The following is a 6,174-nucleotide window of genomic DNA, read 5'->3' on the forward strand; positions in this document are numbered from 1 at the left end:
ACCAAGTGATCCATCGCCTGTCACCTGGTCCCAGCCTCTGGCAGTCGGAGGTTTAGGGACACCCAGAGCAGGGGGTCACATCCCTGAACAGCCACTGATGGACGTATCCTCCATGACCGTATCTCATTCTTTTTTGAACACAGTTATACTTTTGGCCTTTACAACATCCCCTGGCGATGAGTTCCACGGATTGACTGTGTGAGCTGTGTGAAGAAGTATTTCCGTGTGTGTTTTAAACCCGCTGCCTGTTAATTTCTTTGGGTGACCCCTGGTTCTTATGTGAAGGGGTAAATAACACTTCCCTAGTCACTGTCTCCAGCCCAGCCATGATTTTATAGACCGCTAGCATATCCCCCAGCCGCCCTTCGTTGGCTCTGCTCCAAACTGAGCAGTCCTGGTCTCTTTATTCTCTCCTCACATGGAAGCTGTTCCAGCCCCCTAAGCATTTTTGTTGCCCTTCTCTGTACATTTTGCAAGTCTAGTATGATTTTTGGAGAGGAGGAAAGCAGGCCTGCAGGCCATATTCAAGGTGTGGGTGTCCCATGGACTGATATGGTGGCATTGTGCTCTGTGGAACTAGCTGTAGCCCTCTCCACCTTGTGAGCTTTTCTGCCTGCCCTGTACACGCAGTGGATGTTTTCAGAGAACTATCCACCATGACTCCAGGATCTCGTCCTTGAGTGGTAACAGCTAACTGAGACCCCATCCGTTTGTAGGTGCAGCTGGGATTGTGTTTTCCAATGTCCATCAGTTTGCATTTATCAACATTGAATTTCATCTGCCGTTTGGTTGCCTGTTACCCAGTTCTGGGAGCTCTTCCCTGTCAGCTTTGGACGGCTCTATCGCGAGTCATTTAGTATTGTCTGCAAACGTTGCCACCTCCCTATTTACCCCTTTTTCCAGATCACTTGGAACAGGCCTGGTCCCAGTGCAGAGACGTGGGGGCCCTGCTGTTTCTCTCTCTCTCCCCAGAAGAATGGGGACAGATCCTGGGCCTGATCCAGCTGGCGTCTGCGCTCCCTCGCCCCCGACCCCAGGCCACTGCACTAGGTTCTGCCCTTTGTCATCTGCATTTCTACAGCCGCTGCTTCACCCATGTCCCTGGAACTGGAACCCGGAGCGCTCCCTGCCCTTTGCAGCACCCCTGGCCTGGCTGCCTCAGCACTGGTCCCCACGGCTGGGCTCGGCAGCAGGAGGCCCGTGGTCCCTGCCTGCCACGCACACACGTGGCCAGAAGCTCCTTGGCCCAGGCAATCCTGGTGACTGCTCCTGCTCGCTGGATGTTTTCTTGCCATTAATTTCAGCCTGTTGCTCCGTACTTTACCCCCGCTCCCGCCTCTGCTCCCTGCAGAGCCTTCTGGCTCTTAGCCTGACCCTGCTGTGCAAAGCTCTGTGCTGAGGAGGCCCCAAAGAAAAGTCACCAGGACTCCCGCTCCCCCCCCCCCCCCAGCCCCTCAGGGATCCACAGAACTGGTGCTATGGCCTGGTGGCCAGGAGCCTCCCTTCAGTGAGGCAGCCCTGGCCCACCGGGGTCCCACTCTTCCTCCAGCGAAGCCCTGTGCCCTTACTGCCACCTCCACCCCCACCCCGTAGCTGCCTTCACACTCCTGCCTGGAAGCTGCAGAATAACCCTGGGGTCAGAGGGGGAATTTTCTGTAAAAATTTTATATGAAGACTGAGTGTGCCTCAGTTTCCCCCACATGCTGCATTGTCAGCTAGAGGGGGCGGGAAAGAGCTGTTTGCTCGCTGGGGCGGCCTAGTGATGCAGGTGGGGCTGGCGCTGGCTGTCTGGGGCCTGTACCCCCCTCACTGGAGGGTCCATGAAGCCAATCACCAGGACGTTGGCCACCCGCCAACTCCCGTCCAGGGCTGGCCCCCGTCGGCTGGAAACCCCCGGGTTTGATCCTGGGGAACGCAGGAGCGAGGAGGGGGCAGGAGGCCCCGGGCCCTTGAACAAAGCGGCTGCAGAGGGACAGTGCGGGGGCCCGGGGGTCACGGCTTGGCTGGGCTGCGGGGGGCTGGGCCGGGCTGTGACTTTCCTCCCTGGTACTGCCAAGGTGCCAGCGCTGGCCAGGCGCCCGGCGGGAATGCCCGAGTCCTGGTGAATGCCCGAGCCCTGGTGAATGCCCGAGCCCTGCTGAATGCACGAGCCCTGGTGAATGCCCGAGCCCTGGTGAATGCCCGAGCCCTGCTGAATGCACGAGCCCTGGTGAATGCACGAGCCCTGGTGAATGCACGAGTCCTGGTGAATGCACGAGCCCTGGTGAATGCCCGAGCCCTGCTGAATGCCCGAGCCCTGGTGAATGCACGAGTCCTGGTGAATGCCCGAGCCCTGGTGAGCTAAAGGTGCCGGGGTGCGCGGACCCCTCTTCTCCCTCTGCGCCCAGGCTGGACCGGGCCCGGCCCACTCCCCACCCCCGGGGGGGTCCTGGGGGGGGCGCTGCCCCCCAGCACCGGCTGGCTGCCCTGGGGAGGGGCCCGGGCCGCGAGGGTGAGCGGGGAAAGGCGGGCTGCGAGCTGCGGGGCACGCGGGGCGGGAACGGACCCAGGCGTCCGGCGGCCGGGCCCCGCCCGCTGCAGCGCGTCCGCCGGGCCGGCAGGGGGCGGGGCGGCGCCGGGCGGCGGGGGCGGGAGCCGCGTAGCGGGGCCTGGGGGCCGAGCGCAGGTAGGGGGCGGGGCGTGACCTGGCCCTGCCCCTCGGGACCCCCGGCCCCCGCAACCCCCCCGCGCCCTGCCCCCCCGCGGCCCCCCCGCGCCCCCGGAACTCCCGCGGCCCCCCCGCGCCCGGCAGGACCCGCCCCGCGGGTGGGGGGAGCCCCGGCAGCCTCCGCTCGCTCCCTCGGCGGGGCAGGTAGGGGCCGAGCCCGGGTCTGCGCGGCCGCGGGGGGCAGGGCGGGGGGGGGGCAGGCGGGGGGCAGGCCAGTTGTAGGGGCTGTGGGGGGCAGGCCGGGTGCAGGGGGGTGGGGGGACAGGTGTGGGGGGGCAGGTGTGGGGCAGGCCAGTTGCAGGGGATGTGGGGGGCAGGCTAGGTGCAGAGGGGTGGGGGGACAGGTGTGGGGCAGGCCGGGTGTGGGGGGGCAGGTGGGGGGCAGGCCAGGTGCAGGGGCTGTGGGGGGCAGGCTAGGTGCAGAGGGGTGGGGGGGCAGGTGTGGGGCAGGCCGGGTGTGGGGGGGCAGGTGGGGGGCAGGCTAGGTGCAGGGGATGTGGGGGGCAGGCTAGGTGCAGAGGGGTGGGGGGCAGGCTAGGTGCAGGGGGGTGGGGGGCAGGCTAGGTGCAGAGGGGTGGGGGGGCAGGTGTGGGGCAGGCCGGGTGTGGGGGGGCAGGTGTGGGGCAGGCTAGGTGCAGGGGGTGTGTGGGGGCAGGTGGGGGGCAGGCCAGGTGCAGGGGCTGTGGGGCAGGTGACTCGGTTATGCCAGAAACCAGTTCCATGTTGGGGTTTCTGTAAAGATCAGCCCCCCCACATGCCATGATGCGGTGCCCCAAGGGGGGGCACCAAACTCATTGCCCCCCGCCGGTGGGTGCAGGTTCGCCCCAGGCAGGGCGGTGGGTGGGTCTGTGTCCCTGTGATCTCTCCACCCTGGCCTGGCAGCGGGGGCTGCCCCATTGCCTGGGTGAGAGCTGCCACCCATGGGGCCTGGGCCCCCGTCCATCCAGCCAAGGGGCAGGTGCAGCCGGGCTTTTTGCCCCGAGCAGGGAGCTCTGACCCTGTGGCCGGCTGAGCCCCTGCTCAGGGTGTGTTGGGGGGTTCCCAGGGGAGCTGGGCTGGGACGAGGGGTCTGGCTGGCAGCTTGGGATGGCCCCACCCACGCTGGTGCCAGGGCCTGGTCCCTGCAGCCCACCCCCTGGGTGGGTCCCCCCGCACAGGCGGGCTCTGAAGGGTTGGGGTGGTTTCCTGTGGCCGGGGAGGGGCCGCACTGGACCCGTCGTTGCTGTAAGGCGCCCCAGAGCCGTGCTGTTAGATGTACACGCGCCAGGACCACAGCCCTTCTCCGGTCTTGCTGCAGGGGCCCCCCCAAGAGGGCAGCATGGAAACGGGCCTTGAGCCGCCCGTGCTGGCTTTGGGGTGCCGCCCTGCCCCTCCGCAGGGAGCTCTCGGCTTCCTCATTCTGAGTTCTGCTTTGGCTGGCAGCTGCCTCCTGGTTGCAATTGCAGACAAGAATGGAAAGTCCCACTCTCCCCGCCTGGCCTGCAGGGAGGCTGGCAGCCCCTGCCCGCAGCCCCTGCCCGCGGCAGACGGGATCCGGCGGGTCCCTCCGGAGCAGCGAGGAGGTGGTGGTGTAACGTGCTGGCCGAGCAAAGGTGTCTGTGCGTCTGCAGACAGGTACAGCCCTGGCCAGGGGGGCGAGCTCCCCGCTGGCCCCGAGGGGCCACCCGCTCAGGGGACGGGGAGGCGTGCTGTCCGTGGCCCGGGGGCTAGTTAGCAACCGCTGTGGTGTCCTGGCTCCCAGCCCCCCTTGCTCTGACTGCTCTTCTCCCAGAGCAAGAAACAGAACCCAAGGGACAGTGGGGTTAAAGGCACCTGCTGCTGTCCTTGACCCCTGGGCTCCCCTAGCTGTGGGGCAGGGTGTCCCCGAAGCGGCAGGTGCCAGGCAGGCTGGGTAGTGGCGCGCTCAGGGCCGGGGGGCTGAGCTGTCTGGAACAGGGAGGATTGAGCATTATTTAGGCAGCGCTGGCAGCAGATCAGAGGTAAATACGTCTGTGCAGCTCCCAGCACTGCAGGAGGCCTCCGGGCTGTCCCCACGCAGCCCTCAGCCTGTCTGACGAGTCTGCCCCGGGGCTGTGCCCAGGCTCCAGGCAGCCTCGGTTAGCGCCACCTCTCATGCCCCAGGCAGGCCTGGCCTTTGCTGTCCCCTGGGGTGGGGCTGGGGTGGGTGCAGGGTCCTGCTAGGGAGGCCTGGGGGCCGAGCGAGGCAGGTCAGCAGGGCCCCTCCTGTGGGGCTCGGTGGGAAGCCCTAGGTCTGTGCCAGAGTGTAGCGAGTGGGGGGCTCCCCACTGAGCCCCCGAGTCGAGATGACCTGCCAGGCTGGCTGGGTGGTGGGGGGGATGGAGGTTGAGCCACAAGCTGTGGGGGTAGATTTTGGAGGGGCAGCAGGGGCAGTTTCTCCCTGGCCTGCATTAGGTTACAGGAAGCTAAATTAAGAGCCGCCTGAATCTCTTCCTGCTGCAGCATGAGCGATCACATGGGCTGGGGCTAAATATAGGGCGGGTGGTAGCTTGGCAGTGCCTGTCACTGAGGGGCCAGAGCAGAGCAGGCCAGTCCATGACATGCAGCACTAGGGGCATGGGAGGTCTCGGGGGACAGTGTAACACCCCCCTGCCCCGCTGCATGGGCGAGCAGGTTATATGATCTTCTCGGGGGGCAGCTGTTTCCTCCTCACTCACCCTGTGCCCTAAACCCAGGACGGGCTGGGGGAGCTGCTCAGGGCGGAGGGGTGGGATCTAGACCAGCAGCAGGGTACCCTGGTGTGGGCTGGGGACAGCTGTGCCCCAGAGAGGGAGATGGGGGGCAAGAGCCTCTGGGGAAGTTGGAACAGGTGATGTGCTCCCCACCCTGGAGCAGCATCTCTTCCCTTGTGCTGTGCCGGGCCCGAGGGGCACTTTCGTGGCCCTTTGCTGGTGAGCCCTGACATGCCCCCGGCTCCTCTCCAGGTCGCCCCTGGCGTAGGGGGGTCCCTTTGGGTCCCATGCCTCCCTCGCCATGGTAACCCTGCTGCAGGAGCTGGGTTGGTTTAGCTTTTCGCCTGTGCCGTGTCAGGGGGCTGCCTAGTCTGCCAGCTGTGAGCCTGCCCCCCGACAGGAGCTGGCGGCCGCAGTGCCAGGGCACCCGTTACAGGGAGAGAATGAAGTATTGTGAGCAGGGAACTGGCTCCCACTGGCCTGATGTGACCCTGCTGGGGGCATGCGGAGCAGCTGGGGGACCCGGCTAGTCGGGGGCTGTGCCAGGGGTTGGTTTGATTCACCCAAAGGACCCTGCATCCAGGATCCCAGGAATTGCCAGAGCGAATCTGGCCAGAGGCCCAGCCTGCCAGGTTTCCCCCCTGCCCTGCCAGGGGCTGCTACCAGCTGCCACATGGATGGGACAGGAGTCCCTGGTTGGGGTACCCTCCCCGGGAAGGGTGTTTTCCCCTGTGCAGGCCTCAAGCCCTCAGAAACTGCTCTCCGCTGAGTGCCCTC

General features: G+C 65.8%; 1 protein-coding gene across 1 annotated transcript in view; it reads right to left on the bottom strand.

Moving 5' to 3' along the window:
* The window catches only part of UBAP2L (ubiquitin associated protein 2 like), a 397,837-nt gene that overhangs the window by 240,587 nt on the left and 151,076 nt on the right, over positions 1-6,174 (bottom strand). The window lies entirely within an intron of this gene.

Source organism: Lepidochelys kempii, chromosome 24, assembly GCF_965140265.1.
Source record: "Lepidochelys kempii isolate rLepKem1 chromosome 24, rLepKem1.hap2, whole genome shotgun sequence".
NCBI classification, from domain to species: domain Eukaryota; kingdom Metazoa; phylum Chordata; order Testudines; family Cheloniidae; genus Lepidochelys; species Lepidochelys kempii.